The sequence below is a fragment of the Phodopus roborovskii genome, unplaced genomic scaffold, assembly GCF_943737965.1.
Source record: "Phodopus roborovskii unplaced genomic scaffold, PHOROB, whole genome shotgun sequence".
NCBI lineage: Eukaryota > Metazoa > Chordata > Mammalia > Rodentia > Cricetidae > Phodopus > Phodopus roborovskii.
The window spans coordinates 1851756-1861753 of record NW_026126639.1 but is presented as its reverse complement, the minus strand read 5'-3'; positions in this window follow the sequence as shown (position 1 = coordinate 1861753).

The window sequence follows — 9998 nt, the reverse complement described above, 5'->3', positions numbered from 1 at the left end:
GAGAATCTTTAGGAAGTATCAGACGAGATGCTTCACATACCAACGTGCTCTACACAGAAAGAAGAGTCAAGAAGGGGTGGGGGAGTGTGTGCGCGTGTGTGTGCGTGTGCGTGTGCATGTGTGTATGCGTGTGTGTGCGTGTGTGTGCGTGTGTGCGCGCGCGCGTGTGTGTGCGTGTGGTGGGGTGCAGGGAGGTTCCAGTGCAAATGAGAGCAAAGTGACCTGTGTGTGCAAGCCGGTCAATGTGTACCCTGCTGCTTAGTTTTCTGTCAGCTTGACACAAGCTAGAGTCATAAGGGCAAAGGAGAGTCTCGAGGGAAATGCCCCCATCTGATTGGCCTGTAGGCCTGGTCTCGAGGGAAATGCCTCCATCTGATTGGCCTGTAGGCCTGGTCTTGATTGCTGATTGAGTCCGAGGGCCCAGCCCCCTGTGGGCGGTACCGCCCCTGGGCAGGTGGTCCTGGAATGTATACAAAAGGTGGTTGAGCAAGCCTGGGGACCAGTCCAGTAGACAGCATCCACCATGACCTCTGCTACAGTTCTCACCTTCAGGTTCAGTCTTGAGTCCCTCCTGGGATAGAAGCCCAAGGAGCCTGTGGTGATGGTATCTTACCTGTAAGCTGAGATAAACGCATTCTTTCCCAAGCTGTTTTTGGTCTATGTTTTCTCATAGCAACAGAAAATGTACCTAGGATGGTTATACACATACTTTTTAAATTTATTATTGAATACAACTCATATATATATATATATATATATATATATATATATATATTGTCTTTATCCGTCTTTTCAGCAGACATGGTGGCTGACTCTATGACCTTTAATGACTAATATGACAATATGCACAGATGTGCAGGTGTCTCTAAGGTATGTTGCCCCAGAGTCCTTCAGCTGTAAACCCAGGAGTGATATAGATTAGTTTTTTTTTGTTGTTGTTGTTGTTTTTTTGTTTTTAAGTTTTTATCTTTTTTCAGTGGCTGGGCTCATGTACAGTCAGGGACTTATTGTATAGCCCAGGCTGGCCTTGGATTCACAGCATTCATCCTGTCTCCTCCTCCTCCCCCCAATCACTGGAATGACAGGCCCAGGCCATAATGGCTGACTTGGGAAATTTTATTAAAACATTCTGTATTGATAAGATGAATGCCACCACTGACAAGCGACGTCCAGGGTGTTGAAAATCTCAGTGACGAAAACTATGAGGCATAAGTTGTCAGTGGGGTTTGCACCGGAGGAGACAAAACACAACTGAAATAGAATAGAAATCGTGCTGCTGCGATCTCAGATGCAACCAGACCCCTCCTGGATGAGCAGCTAGTTTCCTGGGGTGCTGTTTTCCCTAGCTGTAACGTAACCACAGCCTCTGTGTGCCCCGGCTTCTGGAGGGCAGAGGAGCGCGCACACATACACTCTAGTAAACTCTGCTCGACCCTGGCGCTGTCCTGTCTGATGGCTGGAGCCATCAGGCCTGCGGGCAATCAGATGGGTTAAAAGCCGGTTGGTTCCACAGTCCTGGGGAGACTCTGCTGACAGCTTTTCACCCAGCAGCTGTTCCCTTGTCAAGTCCTGCCCGCCTTGCCTTTGCACTCATATTTATCAGACAGCGAAGTAGACATCTCTTCACCCACAATGCCTCCCGTCCTGCCTTCCCGTAGTGGCCTTTTCTCTTCTTTACCTGCCCTACAGTGTGTAGTTAATGAGGAATTCCTGACTCTCAGAGATACGGACCCTAAGGTGTCCTTGGATAGCAGTTCCTCGAGTGCAGCATCTCTCGGTGCCTTCCTTGGCTGTTTTCCCGGTAGGCTCTGTTTGGCACCCACTCTCAGAGCCTCTCCCACACCCGACACTCCAACTTCCTGTCCACACCCCCCCCCCCGTTTTCATCTGCCCTGTGGACGCTCCAGCGCCACTTCCTACCCTTAGCAGCTTTGGCTTTGTATCGTAAGTTTCCATATCCATCTCGCCCTTGTTAGTTAAGAGCCTCCATCCTTCATGTTGTGTGTTCCCCAGGCCCAGCCCAGCCCAGAGGATGTGAGACAACCATGCGCTGTCACCCGAGTTCCTACACAAGCTCACTTCTGACACAGCAGTCCCCACGGACCCTACTTTCATATCTGCCGAATTCCTCATGTTTGCATATAAACCTCATTGTGCATTCCCTTCCATTGCTAGATTTAAGCTCCATCACACTGGACCAGCCGTTTCCTCCCAGTTCTACTGTAAATGTGCAGGCAGCTTTCGGCAGTGAATGAACACACCCCTGTCTGCTCACCATTTCACTTTGCTGGACCTGCGACATCGAATGCATGAGCTGACCGAGTAGAGAAGCACGCATATGGTTCTTTATGTTTCTTCCACTTTCCAAGCCACACTATGCATGCATGCTTTTCAATGTTCATTGGCTAGTTCTTTAGAAATGAGTTCATTTGTTAACTGATATACAACCATAAGAAATGCAAGTGTGAATGGGGAACCATGCAATACTTCACATTATGTGAGTCGGTGGGAAACTATACATTTCTCACTTCTTAGTGGCAAAAATATGCAAAGTCCTTTCCTCTGGCTTCTTTGAGGTGTGCAGTACACGGTTACTGTCCACAGTACCTGAGATAATCTATGTGCAGTGAAGTTATTCTCCTTCAAACAGGAAGTCAAGGAAGATCAGACTGTGAATGGCATGTGATGCTGTGTGCCTATAATCCCAGCACTCAGGGAGGCTGAAGCAGGACTGCCAAGTTTGAGGCCAGGCTGGACTTTGTACTGAGTTCAAGGCCAATCTTACCTTCTGAGCGAGGTCAAGGCCAGCCTGGGCTAGAGTGAGATCCAGGATCAAAGATCTTGAAAAACACCATGACATTCACATGATATGCATGTTAAAATTTCTTTTGCATATACATATTCATGTGTATGTATACAGGTGTGTGTGTGGCCAGAGGTCAATGCTGGGTATCTTCTTTAATGGGTCTTCTCCTTGTTTTTTGAGATGAGATTCTCTTACTGAATTTGTGGCTCAGCAAATAGGCTAGACTAGCTGACCGGTGAGCCACAGGGACCAAGGGCCCTCCCCTCTCAGGCTCCTCAGTGTGGCGATTACATGCACACACCTCTGCACCTGGATTCTTAAGGGCATTGGGTATCAGAACTCAGGCCCCTATGCTTGTATGGCAAACACTTTCCTGACTGAGTCATCTCTCCAACCTCTTTACCCTTGTATTTTTCTGGCAATTTCCTCTTGTGCTACACGAGGCTGTCAAATCAGAAACATCCTTCACACATTTATAAAATACCAATGAAAATCAACTAACTCAAAATCAGCATCTAGGGGGAATAATGTTGTGTTTAGATAATTTTCACACTGTTGACTTTTACTTTAGTCTCCGTCAAAGGATTAATGCACCCAGCTCTCTGCACGGGTCCAGACCCAGGAGGGGTTTTCTCAGCAAGCAGGGCAGGCCAATGGATGCAGCTCCATGGCTTCTCTGGATGAAAAGCCACAGGACGCTGTGGCCAATAAGCCATCAATCCAGTGAGCCCCACAAGTAGCCAATTAGGAGACTAATTAGAAGCAACGGCTGTGCTCCATTGAGAGAAAGGCAGTCCGGATTATTCCTGTTGCAATGTATGAGGGTTGTCATCTTGAAATCACAGCAAAACAGATTTGGGCAAATAAATGCCAGGAGGTTTTTAGCACCCTCCCCCTCAGCTTGTTTGCAATAATTTCTTCACAAGTTTTCCGTGTCAGTGACTCATAGCCAGAGGGTTACTAGTCCTCACCAATTATCTGGTTGTTTTGAGCATTATATCTGGGGTAAAGAGGAAATTCTGAGCTATAAATAGTAATAGGATCGATCCTGCATCAATCCATGAACTATATATATATATATATGTGTGTGTGTGTGTGTGTGTGTGTGTGTGTGTGTGTATGAATGAAACCATGGCTTTGTTCCATTTCAAATTTGCAATTTATTTCAGTGGTTTATATTAATTTACATAAAATTTGCTCCTATAGAGAAAAGCAAATGGTGGTCTTTAGACAGCCTCCATTATTTAGACTTCATCAACATTGTGTCACTGATAGCCGAGGGGACTCAGCCAGGCTATGGGACAATGCCCTCTAATGACTAGACAGGCTTCAGGGAGAGAGGGTATAATTCTGAGTAATTGGGCCCAGTGGGATTTTAATTAAAATAGAGGAGAGTGGCCAACTAAACCTTGCTAGGTAGCACAGGCTGGACTGACAGTTTATTCACCGCAGACAGAAATGTTTCAATCACTAGGCAATTATGCAAATGGATACTATTAATATTAATGCTACTTGTTTCCTTCTTCCTTTGTCCCTAATGAGGGTCAATTGTATCCTGTTTGGCATGTCCAGCTCCTGAGTTGTTAGCCTTCATTAGCCCCTGAGTTAAAATGATGTGTCCCCTGACATTCCTAAGACCTGTGGGAACCCCCGGAGCCTTTCACAGTTTCACAAAGGAAACTGAGGCCAGAGGGTGACGAGGCCGGGGTGACAAGCCCTGTCACAGTACTCCTTCCAGGGTGCCAATCAAGTGAAGGGCTAACGGTGGTGGGAAGGTAACTGGGGGGTGAGTTACGTGGGCCTCTGCTGGCGTGAGTCCCATTGTGCAATGACAGGGCTTGGTGGGCTCAAGGAGCTGCTGCCTCTAGCCGGTTTGTTTCACTTGGCGGCTCTTTGTCTGAACGTAGGTCCCGGCTACAACAAATGCAAGGTCCGCAATTTGAAGAAAGGAAAGGAGTGTTTCCATATCTCCTGTAAGGAGAGCAGCTGGGTTTGGGGGAAGCCAGCCCCTTTCATTACCTTGAGTTGCTTTCCTGAGGGACAGGAGGGATGAGGACAGGGCAGGACGGAAGGCAGAGCACAGCAATGCGGTGCCATTCCCTCAGCCACACCCTGCCCTGACTCTGATGACTTGCTCTCTACCTGTCAGAGCATCGGGCTTCTGGTGAGCAGACACAAAAGGTCCCCATGTGAGGAAGAGCTGTGGGACAGGGTGTCAAGAAGCCCGGCCCACGCTCACACTAGGGCGCCAAGGGCAGTGCTGAACTCCATTCTCTGGCTCTCAAGTGCCTGCTTTGTGTGTAAGGGGAAGATTATGGGGCCCTGCAGAGCGGACTCCAGGGATCGTCCCTCTCGGAAACACCCATGTGAAGAGTCTGCACTGGGAGCCGCACACCTGAGCAGGGCGGGCGGGGGGGGGGGGGGGGACAGGTGTCTGGGCTGATGGTCGTGGGAGAGTGTCTACTGAAGGGAGAGAGCATGCAGGTCTCTGAGCCCGGGGCCTTCACTGTTGTGCTTTTAGGCCCCAACTCCTCCAACTAAAGGGCGCGTGTACTTCAGGGTGCACAGGTCATCTCCTTGCCTTCCTAACATGCAGACTCGAGACATGAGTCCCAGGTTCTAGACCTGACACCCCAGGACAGGGCTGGCACATGTATTTGCACAATTATTTATTATGAGCGATTGTCTAAGACCTTTGGCAGGTGGCTGAGGGGCCTTCTCTGTGGAAGCCTGATTGGGCTCCCATCTGCTGCCCTGGAATGTTCTAGAGCTGCCACCTAGTGTCCGACCTTTGGTAGTTATTGCTGTCTATTGCTCAATTTCCTTATCTATAAACTAGAAGAAATGCACTTCCTTTATAGAGCTGTGTGGGTTATAAGAACTTAAGAGACATGGAGGCTATTTTTATGGCCTGCATTATCACGCAACAATGTTCAGTAGCCACACGGTCATTGAACGCATATGAAAGGTGAGTCACCCTGGGCGAACAAAGTCACAGGGGCCCGTGTCCACTGGCTATTCCCTGGAAGAGGCACAGATCCTCCGGGCTGAGAGGTGTGACTCCCAGCACCCACCAGGTTGCAACAAGATGGTGACAACTGAACAGATAAGCCCTCTCTCCTGACCCTTGTCACTTAAAACACACACACTGAATACAGAGCAGCCCGCTGCTTTGAGGAGGCAGGAAGTGTGGGCAGGTCTGGCGCTTAGGTCTCTGCAGGTGCTGCCATCCCTGTAGAGGGTAGAGGGTGAAGAGGGCCCTGCTGGGGACCTGCCAGGGCTTGGGATTCAACAACCCAGGAGGTAAGGTGGGCCCCTCCCACCAAGGGCTCTCCTGGTACATCCTTCACATTTATTTCCTTTGTTTTATACTTTAAAGGTATTCTCTCTCTCTCTCTCTCTCTCTCTCTCTCTCTCTCTCTCTCTCTCTCTCTGTGTGTGTGTGTGTGTGTGTGTGTGTAGGTGCCTGTAGAGATCAGAAGAGGATGTTAGGTCTCCTGAGCTGGATTTACAGGTTCCCCTACAGCCGGTGAGCGGGTGATCCATCCAGCGCCAGGAATGCACCGGAATCTGCTGAACAGCAGAGCGTGCTCTTATCTTCTCTGACTCTACACACAACCAGTTTTAGAGCAAGTACTTTTCGGTGGCTGCCCCGCAGGTTTAACATGCACATCTAGACACAATCTAAACACACCCTTAAATAATACTGCACAACTCCGTCCCGAGGTTTAACACGCACATCTAGACACAATCTAAACACACCCTTAAATAATACTGCACAACTCTGTCCTGAGGTTTAACACGCACATCTAGACACAATCTAAACACACCCTTAAATAATACTGCACAACTCCGTCCCGAGGTTTAACGCGCACATCTAGACACAATCTAAACACACCCTTAAATAATATTGCACAACTCCGTCCCGAGGTTTAACACGCACATCTAGACACAATCTAAACACACCCTTAAATAATATTGTGCAACTCCTTTTTGTAGGAATATGCACCCACTTCTTCCTCCAATCCCTGTGTCAGTCGATTCCCTTATCTGCATGCTGTGGTCATAGTATACTACGTACAGTTATTACTTTAGAGCCACCGTTTTAAGGATAAATTCTTCTCTCTTCACTTATTTTTTTCTATTGTTCTTTGCATAGATTCAAGTTTCTAGCTCTTATAGTTTCTTCCTTCTAAGCTTCTTCCTTCTCTTCTTTTGGGCACTGAAGTCCTTTGCTACGTGTGTGTGTGTGTGTGTGTGTGTGTGTGTTAATGTGCACTGGTGTTTTACATGCATGTGTGTCTGTGTGTGTCAGATCTTGGAGTTACGGACAGTTGTGAGCTGCCATGCAGGTGGGGAATTGAACCTGGGTCCTCTGGAAGGGCAGTCTGGGCTCCCATCCACTGAGCCATCTCTCCAGGTCCGTGAGCACCTTTTATTGTCTTTACCCTTGAAGGAAAGTTCCACTGGCTGTAGAAATTGAGGTTAGCAGTGATTTTCTTTTAGCATTCAGACATTAGACAGCACTGCTCTGGCTTCCATGAAGCAAACCTGCAATAATCTTCTCTCTTCCGTGTTCTCCCGCTGCCTGAAGATTCCTCCAAGGTTTTCTATCAATCTGGGGAGGTTCTTGCTTCATGCATTTATTTCTCCTGGCCTGTCCGTTTGCTTAGATTCCTACATATGCTGGGTAGAGATTTTGTCATGATGTCTTTGAATTCTAGTATTTTCTTTTGACTAAGTTTTTGGTGTTGGTAGTGGGGTTGGCTCTTAACTAATGCAGCCCATGCTAGCCTTGAGTTTGGATTACAGGCACCGGCCATCATGGCCAGTCTATTCCATCTTTGGTTTCTGTATCTCTACGGACATTACTTATCTGGCCTTTCATCATCTGTTTGCATCAAGTCACAGCTCTTCTAAATGGGAAATAGAAGCATCCACGTCATACCTGAGTGTGGGTTCCATGATCGTTTTGTTTCTTCAAATGTAGCTATTTCTTGCCTTTTGCTAAGACTTGTTATTTCGTTCTGAAAAACTGGGTTTTAGGGACAGTGACAATATGTTCTTAGTAGAAAGGTTTGTGCCAGTCTTGCTGGGAGGTGGGTTATAGCTTTACTGTAGTTGTAAACCAAATTCCTCCAGGGTCCTTGTCTGTGGCTTTGGAATTTTCTTTCGTTCTTCCCAAGAGGAAGTCTGTTTTACAAATTAGTGTGTGTGAGTGTGTGTGTGTGTGTGTGTGTGTGTGTGTGTGTGAGAGAGAGAGAGAGAGAGAGAGAGAGAGAGAGAGAGAGAGAGAGAGAGAGTGCTCTTTACTGGAGACTTGGTGAATGTATGAAGTGTGGAATGGAAGCCATCCAGGAGTTGTCAGGCGTGGGTTCCCTCTGGTGGCCCTGGCCTTGTTATACCTCAAGTTGGTTGGCCATTCCCACAAGTTCTTTGCCAGCATTATGCCATTTTGCAGGCCAGACAGTTTGTAGGCTGAAGGTTTTCTGTGTTCCAGTGCCACTGCTGGAGGCTTTCCCTGTTACAGAAGATGGGGTTCGGGCTCTGTATCCCCCACTACTTTGAAAGGGTCACTCTTGTGACTGGATTCCTGTCTAGCCTTGGCAGGAGGCTTTGTGCCTAGTCTTACTGTAGCTCATTTGATAGCACTGGGAGGTCTAGTTTTTTTCTGGAAGGAAACGGAGGAGTGGATCTGGGGGTCGGGGTGGGAGGGGACTGGGAAGCGTGGAGGGAGGAGAAACTGTGGCTGGGGTATGAGAGGAACAAATATTTTATAAACTCTTCTTTAAAAATTGCAAATAAATAAAAGCATGACACACTTCCTTCAACCAGAAGAAAGAGTGGAGGCCGGGACTTCTTCCCAGGTTCCGGTTCTGTCCCTGTGGTGTCCCAGTCTGCCCCCTCGATGCTTTCTTTCCTGCTCACTATGGGTTCTCCTGAGCTGAGGGAAAAGGGCCTTCGCCTTAGAGTAGTCTTACTAGGGAGAAGAAAGTAAAGGAGGTCCCGGTGGCCGTCTTCCTCCTCTGCCATGGCCAAGGAGGTTTCCTTGCTTAGATTCCCAGATCCTGTAGGAGCCAACTGGCACCTCTGCCAGCACCGCCTGCCTCCACCCCGGTGTCTCTCACACTGTGGTCCCACACGTGACCTCCCGCACCAGATACTACTAACGTGCCTCATCCATGGCATCTGGTTGCAACTGCTTGGGAAGTTTGAGGTTCTCTGGGTGAGTTCAGTCAAGCTCCAGAAGCATTACTTTCATTGTCTGTCAGGAGGATTGGGGTGAGCTCTTGCCTGCCACAGGTGAGCACACAGCGTCTTCTTGCCCAGGGTTTTTATCTGCACTACCATCTGGTACAGAGTGTGGGTGCCTGGAACAAGGACCCTAGTGTAAACCTTTATTTCCTCACACAGTAGTTCCTGAGGGACGGTGCATCTGAGTTCATGCTCATATGTGTGCAACTTGACAACAGGCTAAATAGGGGCTCTATGGAGAAGTAATACAAAGCCTTGACTCAATGGGATCACCCACAGTAACTGGGGGGAGCTTGTGGCCAGCGTCTGAACTGAGGCAGTTCCCCCCCCCCCCAACCCCCGGGGTTAGCATGTAGTCACTAGAAGATTTTACAAAAGATAGCAAAGGACCTAGAAAAATCTAAAGGCTGTGGGGCTGGCAGCATCAGACTCAACCCTTGTTGTGTGAACAGGCACAGAGGAGAAACTGAGGCAAGCTTTCTCGACTCTCCTTATTTGTTTTGAGACACAGTTCCACTATGACACTGAACTCCCACGTGCTTAGCATGTGCCACCACACTGCCACATGACAAAGTGGGTTAGTGACCTCACGCACGCAGTCCAAGGCATGGACAGTCTGTGACAAGTGTGTGGCAGAACCAGGGCTCACAATACAGCCCGGTGGCTCCAGCTGGCACACCCGTGCTGAGATTAGGGCTGAAAACTCGGGTGGGAGCCCTGGGGAGGCCGGAGAATCAAAGTCAAGAGCCAAGGTAGGTCAAGGGCAAGGAAATGGCGATGGAGCCTTCTCGGGACAGACTCAGACCTGCACACCCACGGTGACGGAGTTGCTGCCTGCAACAGGGATGAAGGACCAACTTCTCGTCATCACTAATGTGAGTGGGTGGTGGGAAGAGCTGTAAGTGCTCTGTAAGCAACGTTTACTATTTGTTACGTG